This window comes from Dipodomys merriami, unplaced genomic scaffold (assembly GCF_024711535.1).
Source record: "Dipodomys merriami isolate MVZ:Mamm:240054 unplaced genomic scaffold, mDipMer1.0.p SCAF_1547, whole genome shotgun sequence".
NCBI lineage: Eukaryota > Metazoa > Chordata > Mammalia > Rodentia > Heteromyidae > Dipodomys > Dipodomys merriami.
Window position 1 is genome coordinate 10,264 of NW_027202879.1, and position 12,664 is coordinate 22,927.

At 36.3% G+C, this 12,664-nt stretch overlaps 1 non-coding gene across 1 annotated transcript; it reads right to left on the minus strand.

Annotated features, from left to right (window-relative positions):
- Positions 1-9,674: 9,674 nt before the first annotated feature.
- LOC138827373 (U6 spliceosomal RNA) lies at positions 9,675-9,781 on the minus strand. Its single transcript, XR_011372058.1, has one exon. It is a non-coding gene; the product is annotated as a U6 spliceosomal RNA (small nuclear RNA).
- Positions 9,782-12,664: the final 2,883 nt, after the last annotated feature.

The following is a 12,664-nucleotide window of genomic DNA, read 5'->3' on the forward strand; positions in this document are numbered from 1 at the left end:
GGCCGTTGTTTCTTTGAAGATTTGTTCTTGGGGGATTGAATTTTTTGGAATTGCAGGTATATTTTAGATGTGAGACCCTTGTCTGTTGTATGGCTAGTAAAGATCTTCTCCCAATCAGTGGGCTTTCGATTGATGTTGCTAGCTATGTCCTTTGCCATGCACAAGCCCTACAATTTCATGCAATGCCATTTGTCCAACCTTTCTTTGATTTGTTGTGTTTCTGGGTCTCTATTAAGAAAATTTAGGCCTCTGCCAAGGAGACCTAGGATTTCTTCTATTCCATTCTGTAATGTTTTCAGAATGTCTGCTTTGACTCCAAGGTCTTTGATCCATTTGGAGTTGATTCTGGTGCAGAGTGATATCTAAGGACCTACCCTTAGTTCTCTTCAAGTAGTTAACCAATTTTGCCAGCACCATTTACAGAAAGGGCTGTCTTTCTTCCATTCTACATTTTAGCTCCCTAATCGAAAATTAGATGGCTATAGGTCTGTAGGTTCATTTCTGGGTTTTCAATTCTATTCCATTGGTCCTGAGGTCTGTTCTTGTGCCAGTTCTAAGCTGTTTTGATTATTATGGCTTTGTAGTAGAGTTTGAAATTTGGTATTGACATTCCTCTAGCCCTGTGATTTCTGGTAGGGATCATTTTCACTATTTGGCATCTTTTATTGTTTCATATGAAATTTTCGATTGCAGCTTCTATTTTCTTGAAGAAGTAGGTTGGAATATTGATAAATATCACATTGAATTTGTAGATAGTCTTTGGAAGTATTGCCATTTTCACGATGTTGATCTTTCCAATCCAAGATCATGGGAGTTTTTGCCACTTTCTAACTTTTGTTTTGATTTACTTTTTCAGGTTTTTAAATTTTTAATCATAGAGATCCTTCACTTTTTGGTTAATTTAATTCCTAGTTATTTTTTGGAGGCCTATTTTGAATGGAGTTGCTTTCCTAATTTCAGCCACACTTTTCTCGTTGGTAAACAGAAAAGGCATTGATTTTTGAGGGTTAATTTTATACCGTGCTATTTTGCCAAAGTTTTGAATCAACTTGAGAAATTTGGGAGTGGAGGCTGTGAGATTCTTTAAATACAATAACATATCATCTTCAAAGAGGGAGAGTTTTACTTTTTCATTCCCTATTTGGATCCCCTTTATGTTTATATCTTGTCTTATGGCTGTAGCTAGGCATTTTAATAGTACATGGAAGAGAAGTGGAGAGAGTGAACATCCTTGTCTCATTCCTGAGTTAAGAGGGAATGGCTTCAATTTTTCACCATTAAGTATAATGCTGGCTGTAGGTTTGTCATACAAAGCCTTTATTGTATTGAGGAATGTTCCATGGATTCCTAATTTTTTCAGAACCTTCATTATAAAGGGGTTTTGTATCATGTCAAATGCTTGTTCTGCATCTATTGAGATAACCATGAAGTTCTTATCCTTGCTTCAGTTGATGTTATGAATTATATTAATTGATTTGTGTATATTGAGCGAGCTTTGCATTCCTGAACTGAATCCTGTTTGATCATGTTGAATGATTTTTTAGATAAATTGTTGAAATCGATTGGCCAAAATTTTGTTGAAAAGTTTTGCATCAATGTTCTTCAAAGAAATGGGTCTATAGTACTCTTTCTTTGATGAGTCCCTGCCTGGTTTTGGGATGAGGGTTATGATGGCTTCATAGAATGAGCTCGGTAGTGAACTTTCTCTTCAAATTTAATTGTAGAGCTGAAGTATTATTTGTGTGAACTCTGCTTTGAAGGTCTTGTAGAATTTCACTGTAAAACCATCTGGTCTTGGACTTTTCTTAGATGGGAGGTCTCTTATTGCTCTTTCTATTACAATACTTGAAATGGGCCTGTTCAGATGGTTTAACTCATCTTGGTTCAGTTTCAACATGTCAATATTTGGTAGGAAAAGTTCTGTCGCTGTCAAGTTCTCAAACATATTAGCATAAAGTTTTGAGGATTATTCCCTTATAATGTTCTGAATCTTGGTTGTTTCTGTGGTGATGTTACCATTTTCATCTCTGAGTTTATTTATTTGGATGTATTCTCTTCGTTTTTCTGATAAGATTTGCTAAGGGGCTATCAATTTTTTAAAATTTTTTTGAATAACCCACTCTTTGTTTTGTTGATTCTCTCCATGTTTTTTTGGATTCTAATTCATTTATTTCTGATTTAATTTTAATCATTTCTTTCCATCGACTGTATTGGGGTTTATATTGCTGCTCTTTTTCAAGTAGGCTCAGATGTCTCGTTAAATTGTTGGTTTCAGATATCTCCAATTTGTTGATATAGCATCTTAGAGCTATAAACTTGCCTCTGAGTACTGCCTTTACTGTGTCCCAGAGGATGTGGTAATATGTGTGTTCTTTTTTGTTGAATAACATGAACATTTGAATTTCCTTTCTAATTTCTTCCAACAGCCACTCGTGAGTCAGCAGTGTGTTGTTCAGCCTCCATGAGTTACAGGACTTTCTTTGGTGGCTTTTGGTTTTGAGTTCTAATTTTATTCCCTTGTGATCTGAGAGAATGCAAGGTATAACTGCAATGTTTCTGAATTTGGACAAGTTTGCTATGTGACCTAAAAAGTGGTCTATTTTTGTTCCATGTGCTGATGAGAAGAATGTGTATTCTGATGCTGCTGAGTGAAATATTCGGTAAATGTCTGTGAAATCTTGTTGACCTATGCAGTTGTTTAGATCTGCAGTTTCTCAGTTGAATTTTTGCCGAGTTCATCTGTCTAGTGGGGAGAGTGGTGTGTCAAGTTCCCAACAATCAATGCCATTGTATCTATGTGGGATTTGAGGGAAAGTAGTATTTCTTGGATAAATTTGGGTGCTCCGTTGTTTGGAAAATAGATATTTAGAATTGTAATATCCTCCTGAAGGGGGGATCCCTTAATTAGTATATAGCAAGCTTCCTTATCTCTTCTCATTGATTTTAATTTGAAGTCTATTTTATCTGATATGAGGCTTGCAACACCTGCCTGTTTATGGTGGCCGTTTGCTTGGTAGATTTTGTTTCAGCATTTCACATTCAAAATGTGTTTGTTTTTATGGGCAAGATGTGACTCCTGAAGGCAGCAGATAGAAGGATCTTGCTTTTTAATCCAACTAGGCAGTCTATGTTGCTTAATTGGAGAGTTTATTCCGTTAATGTTGAGAGGTAGAACTGAGAGGGATTTGGGAGTTCCTGCCATTTTATCCACCTTCTTGGGATTGTGGCAACTGGGTTCTTCCTATGGTTCTTGGATTCTCAGTTTGGGTGCAGTTTCTTGGCCTTTATTGTGGTCTTGTTGGTTTGCTAAGGATATCTTTGAGTATCTTTTGTAGGCCTGGCTTGGGAGAGATATATTGTTTCAATTTTTCTTTGCTATGGAAGGTTTATATTTGACCTTCAGTTATGAAGGAGAGTTTAGCTGTGTACAGTATTCTTGGTTTCTAGTTGTTTGTCTTTAGGGCATGGCATACCTTATCCCGGGCTCTTCTTGTTTTAGTTGTCTCTGCTTAGAAATCTGAGGTGATTCTAATTGTTTTTCCTTTGTAGGTGATTAATCTTTTCTCCTTGACAGCTTTAAGGATCTTTTCCTTTGTCTGAATTTATCCTGTGTGGATTATAATGTGATGGTGGGATGTCCTGTTCTGGTCTGGTCTAGTTGGAGTTCCAAAAGCTTCTTGTATCTGAATAGGCCTATCGTTTTGCATGTTTGGGAAGTTCTCTGCTAGGATCCTGGTAAACAAATTTCCTAGACCATTAACTTCTCTCTCTCTCTAAGTGCTCCACTACACCCATTATCCTCAGATTAGGCCTTATGATGGTGTCTTCTAAATGTTGAATAGATCTGTCATATTTCTTGGATTTGTCTTGATGTTTGTACGTTCTTTCTCTATAATATCTAGGCTGTCTTCAATCCCCGAGATTCGATCTTCTACATGGTGTAACCTACTGACAAGACTTTCTATTGTTTTTTATTTCTTTTCTTTCTAATTTGTCGGTTTTGATCGCTTCAAATTCTTTGTTGGAGCTTTGTTTTAGATCTTCTATGGAGTTCTTTGCTTCCTTAACTTAGTGTTCAGTGTTTATTCTCAAATCACTTAGTTGATTGGTTATGGTTTCCTTGGACTCCCATTACTTCTGTTGGGTTCCATTCAGCATTCCCTTTGTGGTCTCCCTGACTTCTTTCAGCTCTCTGTTTATGGATTCCATAAATGCCTCTAAAGATTTTTGTCTATCTCATCTCGCTATCTCAATTCTTGTATTACTCTTTGATTAGCTTCCTCACATTTATGCAATTCCTGACTTTCTCTTTGTCTATTCTCAGCCAGCTCACGCAATTCATGTCTATCTCTTTGACTGGACTCAGCCTTCTCATGCTATCCCTGTATTTCTCTTTTAGTGTTTTCAATCTGCTCATGCAGTCCCTGTGTCAATCTTTGAGTAAGTTCCGTTCCTCAAGCTCATGATATTCATGTATTGACCTTTGGTTTGCCTCCTCTCTCTCCCTATCATGCTTACACTGAGTCGTTTGAAGGTGGTCAATTTTTTCATTTACCATGCTTATCAGTAGTTTTTGTATAGCTTTTGGGGAGCTCTCCCCTGGATTATTCATTATCTATTCTGTCCCCTGATTATCATAAGTAGGAGTTTAGATACCGGACTTGCCATTTTTCTTGTGTTTTTCTGCTTGTTCTGCAAATTTGGGATGAAAGTAACACCAGTTTTGTGCTAGAACATTATCTTAAGGCAAGCATCATCCAAAGTCTGTAGTTTCACAGTCAAAAGTCCTCAGATACAATCTAGTTCAACAGATATATTTATTCAATATCAAACAACTATATACTAATGGGCTATGAACAACAAAGAATAATTTGGCATACCAGAAATTATAAGGTTTAGGGAGAGATGTGGGTAAAAATAGGAATAGAGGAATGTGGAAAGGTAAAAGGAGAATTAAATTAACTAAGTCCTAATCTCAATAAGGAAAATAGTTCAGATAGAATGATAGTAGAGAGAGAAAAAAAAAGAAGAAAAACTATGAAAAAGAAAAAAGAGACTAGACAGAATAGAAAAACAAATATTAAAAATTATTAATTGAAACACTTAAAATTTATGCAAATTTAACAACATAATATTCACAGAAGAAGAGGGATAGGATGAGAGAAGGGGAGGGATAGAAAGGGATAGAAAGTAAAAAAAAATATCCTGAAAATATTATATAGGTATAAAGAGATAGTACTGCTATTAAGAAACTTAAGTCAAAGAGGTTTTGAATTGAGTAATAAATTTCTGGATTGTGTACACAATGGGGGATAAGGTCTAATAATCGACTTTTCGTATATCTGAGGATGAGCAGAACAGCAATTAAGTCACACAAAAAAGAATGAAAGAGGAAAAAATGAAAAGAATGAGAAAGAAAAAAAGGATCAAAAGTTCAGTAGAGCTAAAGCACACACACACACACACACACACACACACACACACACACACACACACACACACACACACACAGAAGCACAGATATTCCCCCAAAATAAAAATTAGAAGAGGAAGAAAAAAAAGGTTAACAGCAAACAATTTTTTAAAATTAAAAATGAAAACCAAAAATTTAAACAAATTTTAAAAGGTACAAAATATGAGTTCTTTGATTTTTTTGGTGTGGATGGGAAGATCCTGTATCTCCCTTGTGTCTGTAACCAGTCCCTTGTTGGAGTTTCTGGTCTGCTTGTGGTGTTTGATTTTCCTGTGGGTTGATTGGTTTCTTAAGTCAGTTTGTTTGAGCATGCAGAAAAATGTTCTGATTTACCCAGAATTTTGTGATCCTCCTCCAAGGCTAGTTCAATGGGAGGGAGATCTGTTTTGAGTATCACAAAAGAGTGAGATGGCTGTTTCCTCTAGTCTGGAGATGCTTTGATGAGTCTTGGTTCTGGGTAGAGTGGAGGCCTTTCAGCAAGCAGTAGAGTTTCCCTGAGGGGCTAGCTTCTGAGACACTTACAGAGCCTAGCCTGGAGATGTTCTCAGGGTTTATGTTTACTGAATTTCAGTTGATTGTCAAGACTGCTGTAGGGAGGAGCAGCCTCTTGCTCTGTTTAGCCAGTGAAATAATCAACACCTGAGGAGGGCAGAGCTATCTCTGCCTGGGCTGGATGACTTTTCCCTGGGTGGAGCTGAGCCTGGCAGGTGACGTCAGGTTCCTGTGACCTGCTAAATGACTTTTGTTTTCTTCCAAGGCCTGAGTTGGAGCTAGCTGCTCAGCCAGGCCTTTATCAGTATCAAAGATGGAGATCTCCAGTAGTGGAGAGGGGAGGAGTTGCCTTTCCTCCTCTGCTCCCTTAGAAGGAGTGAGGATGTCAGGCTTCTACTCACAGCAGACTCTTGGTTCCTGGGTCATCTCTGGTCTTCGATCTGCAGGATGAAGATGTCTCTTCCTTGTCAGTTCTTGCTAGTGTTGTGTAGAATCCCCTAGCCCGCTGATCTGGGGCCTTCGTCCCGGACGCTCTGTTTTTCAGGTTTGGTGGCTATGGCTGCCTCAGCCACCGCCAAAACCGCAGCTGAGCCTGCTGACAAGTGCATGGACCTGTCCCCTTGCCTGGATTTTCCCTCGCTGGCCAAACTTTCTGTACTGTGATGGCACCCTTGGTGTGATTCTCTTGCTTAGGACTGTTCACTGGAACACTTAAACTGCTTTCTATGAAAGAGCCTGTAGCCTCCAGCTTCTCCCTTACCATCTTCCCAGAACTCTTTTGAATTTTAATCATTTCTTGTTAATCTCATCTTTAATCTCTTTATACAAAATCAATAATTAATTCAAGGGAGGAGAAAGGAAAAAATTAATAACTCCTTACATTTTTCAATTTTCAATAACATAATATTGCTTATATCATTTTCTGTTTACACTTTAGACTATATAACTCAATTTAGTTAGACCTTTCATAAGGCTATGTGTATTTTATTTATTTTATGTTGATTGTTCTTTCAAAAGCCTGCATGTATAATTTCCCTTGGTTTCTTTCATTCTCAAGTAGTTCAGATTTCAAATTGAAGAATAAATTGAAAGAAGCAAACAAAAAATACAGTTCCTCTCATCTGATAATGCTTCTACAAGAATGAAGAAAGAGTTCATCTTGCTAAGGACCTATGATAGGATATCAAAAAGAGAATTCATGGTTCTAGGTATTCCCTATCTTTGCAATGCAACTTAAATGATGTAAAACACAATATACTGCTCAGGTACTTTTACGTTTTATCAGTTTTTCACATTATCATATGGACATTACCTCAGTCTACAACATTCCTTCATTATTCTGTCCTTGATACTTTTACACTACCAAGACATAAGATAATCAGTTTGATTTAAAGCATGAGACATTGTACACCTGGCTTCCTTAGAAGCAGAGCATGGTCAATAGATCATATTCCTTCTGGTTGCTCACTACCTGTAATGTTTTCTGTAATATTATTGCATTCTATTTAATATTAAAAATTATGGCTAAACTCAAAGCTCATTCATAGAAGTTTATGTTAAGTATTTTGCAAGTTTTATTTCTCTCAATTCTTAAGATAACATTTGCTATAATGCTAATGTTATTATCATTTTAGTGTTGGGAAAAAATTGTAATTAAAGGCATGAAGTGCATGGCCCAAAGACACACAGTGAAGAAGGAAATGAGTCACAGTCTCCAAAAGCCTTTTAGCAATACAAAAATTGTAGGTAAAATCTCTCCATTTTCTTACACTCTCAATTCAATATTCATATTGTCCTATAATAATAGCATACCAAATATTGCCCATGGCGATTGTTTTCTGTTACATTTTGTCTCCAACACAGACTGTGTTGGTGACATTGTGTTATCATGCACAGAACTGAGCTTATAAATTGATGTCCAAAGAGAGTCAAATTTCTTTTGTCCCACAGCTCCAGTGTCCTTTTTCAAAAAGTACTAAAACTTTTAAATACCAACACTTACTATCTTTTAAGAATCCGAAAACGAAGTAAATTCACATATAATCACTCCAAAATGCTTTAAAAGTAGGAGATGATAAAACAGGCCCCCATAAAGTAAACTTTCTTCTATTTTTAAAATTATTCTTAAGGCCTTGTCCTGGGTGGTCACACCTGTAATCCTATCTACTCGGGATATCTACTCAGGAGCCTGAGATCTGTGGATAACTGTTGGAAGCCACTCAGGGCAGAATAAATTCATGAAATTATTTTTCAGAAATTATAATGAACTAGTAAAGAGCCAGGAATGGAGATGTAGCTTATATATTAGCTCATCAATCTAAAGAGGAAAGGCCTAGCAAGACCTTGAAGCCCTGATTTCAAACTCTGAGCATGCCAATACACAAGCATGTGCATGTGTGCATGTGTGCATGCGTGTGTGTACAAACACCCCCCACGCACATTTATTCAAAATACCTTCGTATCAGCATATCAGTGTTCTGCATTAATTTCTTTGTTAACGTTATTATCTGGGTAAAATAGAGGAAATAAACTCTTCTATATCAGAATATTTTTATACTTTTTTTACTGTGAAAATACTGTACAGAGGGGTTACAATTTAATGGGCAAGATAATGAGTACATTTTTTTATCAAGCATTGTAGCCTCCTCCTTTGTTTCCCCTTCCCATCCATTCCCATCTTCCCCAGCCCTCCCACCCAATCCTCCCTGCCCCCCCCCAAATTTGTAAAGTTCGTTTTTGACATAACGACTTGTACTTCTCATTGTTGCAATGGGTCCACCTGTAAAAATAACTGTACAGAGGTGTCATATTTATTTGAACAAATAATGAGTACATTTCCTAACAAGCATTGTTACCTCTTCCTTTCTTTTTCTTCCACCATCCCTTCCCTCCCACCTCAACAAATACACTCCTCTCCCCCTTCCCCTGTCTAAATTGTAAAGTTCATTTTTCAACATAGTGTCTTGTGCATCTCAACCTGTATCCCTGTTTAACTATTTTGTATTTCCCTTTCCCCTCCCCAAATTAGAGAAACTTATACACAGGATGTAGGCGCGCAAACTTCAAATACAGTGAAAACAGGGGTTAGAGCGTAGGGGAAGAACATATAAAGGAACAAAAAACATCACCTCACACATTATAAGTATCTTAGAAACAATAGCAAGAAACAGAAAAATCACTTGTCTGATTCATTTCTGGTAATATCATCTTATCTGATATGCACATAGCTTATGATCTATTCTTATTCTAGACATATATTATCTGTTGAAAATGAGGGAAACCATGGGACCTATGTTTCTTTTGACTTGGCTTACTTCATTTAATAAATTTTTTTCAAGTCTTTCCAATTCTTAACAAATTGGGCGATGTCATTCTTTCTGATGGAGGCAAGAATTTCATTGTGTATATATATACCACATTTTCATGATCCATTCATCTTCTGTGGGCCCTCCAGGTGGGCTCCATATCTCAGCTATTGTAAATAATGCTACAGTAAACATAGTTGTTCTGGTAGTTTTAGTATGGTCTTCTTTGTGATCATTTGGGTAAATCCCCAAAAGTGTGATTGCTGGGTCATAGCGGAGCTTTATATGGAATCTTTTGATGAGCCTCCATACTGCTTTCCAAAGTGGTTGAACAAGTTAAAACTCCCACCAAGAATCAAGTAAAGTTCCCTTGTGGCCACATCATCTCCAGCATCTTTAGTTGTAAAAATATGGAATGATTCAAGAATTTGCATGTCAACCTTGCGTAGGGGCCATGTTAATCTTCTCTGTATTGTTCCAATTTTAGTGTATGTGCTGCTGAATTGAGCACAGAGCATTTTATATAGATAAAGTGTAATTGATTTTCTTAAACTAGACAATTCAAAGAAAAGTAAGTTTTGAAGAATTCTCGTTAAATTTTAGAACCATGTACCTCTTACATAAGCACACATTTAAGAATAGTCAAGATTGACATGTCAGAAACAAAATAATCCCAGATATTGTTGTTCAAGAGATGTGTAGGATCGGGTGGGAGGGTATTGGGTAGGAGGGGTGGAGGAAGGCTGGGAAGGGATGTGAAGGGTAAACAAAGGAGGAGGTTGTAATGCTTTATAAGAAATATACTCATTATCTTGCCCATGTAATTGTAACCCCTCTGTACAGTATGTATACAAAAAATAAAAATAAAAAAATGAGATGTGTAGGAGGACGAATTCAATTATTCTGTACAAGGCACCTGTCATTATGAACACTGTGGCAAGTGTTAGGTTTTGTTAAAAGTTTTAATGTTTTAAATATATTTAATTTTGGGAATTTGCTTATATAGGCCAAAATTAGGACTGTTTGTCAGGTCATACAACTTTTCTATAAATATTTAAGATTTATGGTAGCAGACATATGCTACTAAAAAGTACATTTCAGAGTTTAGTAGAAACATTACTAATGAGATGTTGCAAAGTCTTAGTGTAAAGAAGCAGAGTGAAGAGTTAAGACTTTGTTAACTGCACAGTTTCTCTTAAAACTTTAGGGCTTCCTTACTTTATATGTTAGTGAGGAACAAATGATGATATAAGCCATATACAAATGATGAGATGAGTCATAAAAAGCAATCTTAGTTGGTAACTTTAAAGACTACACATAGCCTATAAACTCTGTTGAACATCATAATCTTATTCATTGTTAAATGTACAGGAATGTGAGAATAGTAAAATTAAATATGTAAGTACACTTCAAATACTGAAAACCCTGGTAATTCTTCGATATTTTATTTTATTAATCATTAATATTTATTTATTGTGTTTTTTATTTGTAGTATTGTTTCCCTTGTAATATAATAAAGCTTTTTGTTATTCATCATCAGGAGGTACTTTGAGAAGGTTACTGGGATAGCCAAAACATTTTTTATAGTTGCATGTGAATTTACATAAAGCAAAATTAAGAACAAAATATTGATTAAAAAATTATCAAGTACAGTCAGAATCAGGAGGTATGATAAATGTCCACACTTAAAATCTTAGCCCTAGGCTGAAGCAGTGATATTACAGAGTTGAGGTCACAAAAGTGAGAGACTGTGTTTTCTTTTGTTTTTTACTTTGATTTTGTTGGCCATGGGGTTGAACTCTGGGGCCTGGTTGCTGTACCTCAGCTCAAGGCTAGTGCTACCACTTGAGCCACAGAACCACTTCCGTCCTTTTCTACTTATGTGATGCTGAGGAATCAAACCCAGGGCCTCATGCATGCAAGGCAGGCACTCTACAACAGCCACCATCCCAGCTCCTGATAGCCTGGTTTTAAAAATTCATCCAAACAACATTTGCTTTCTGCTTTGGGTTATATAATGAAATATATGAATATCTTTTCATATTTTTGTGTATTTTTATACTTCTAAATTTAAACTAATCCCAGCCACATTATTCTTTTCAAAGTCATGAAATATCTCTGAGAGTTTGCTAATGTGAAAATTGTTTTAGCATTTTAAATTACTTCTGAGTCATTTTTATTTTTTATTAAAATCATTTTATATTTTGGGTTGATGGATTATCATACATCAAATACCTTCAAGTGTACATGTAGAGCCTAAAGATAACAGTATGAATATTCTCATACAGCTCTTTTATCTGTTATGCACTTTCAGTATTATGATATTTCTCCCTCTTTCACGCTCTCTCATTTCCTCTTTCTCTTTCATGCTCCATGTCTGCTACATAGAATTTCTGCTGGTCTACTATTATCCTTGAGGATCCACTGGCTTTGTGGGAACATGATGGAGACTAACATTTTCCCTTGCATTCTTAAAGAATTATGAGTGACGTGATATTATTCTTTGACATTGTAAATGGCAAAGCAACAGGTCTAGGAATTCCTTTTCATGTTTACTACTATTACAAATTTTATCTCATAGGAATCATTTGGATGGATATGATATTTTAATGTGGGCTAGGAAGGTGGCTCAGTGCTAGAGTGCTTGCCTTGCATGCATAAGACTCTGGGTTCGATTCGTCAGCAGCACATAAGCAAAAAGAAAAAAAGCCAGAAGTGGCGCTGTGGCTCAAGTGGTAGAGTGCTAGCCTTGAGCTGAAGAGCTGAGGGACAGTTCCCAGGCCCAGAATTCAGGCACCAAGACTGGACCCCACCCCAAAAAAAGATATTTTAACCTGTGACCTAAAAGTTCTTTTTCTTTCACAAACAACCTTTGTCTTTGATTAGCACTTTGTAACTACATGTAATGAAAATAAAGCTCTCCTATGGAAACCAGACCGAAGTTGTTCACAGGGATGAAAAAGAAGCTAATGATGGAAGTGAGTACAATAGAGCAAGGTCCTCAGAGCAGTTTATCATGAACACTTTGTGAGAATGACAATGTTCTGGGAACTGAACAATGGTATATATGCATATATATTTGTAAATGTATATTTATTTATATATGCATATATGTGTGTATATGCCCTTATATTGCACACATATATGTTACTATACACACAAATTCACATACACATATACACGCATACATGCACACATGGAGAAAGACACATAATTACAGCCAACACAAGTTTCATTAGTTGCTGAAAATGCCTTAGATGGAATGCTTGGAAAAAAATATGTTCAAGATGTATTTGTCTCTAAGAGTTCTTTTACCACTCCTCTTATCTCTTTAAACTGGGAGGTTTTGACAGATTGGACTTGCAAAATGCAGTACACATGATAGCAAGTCACT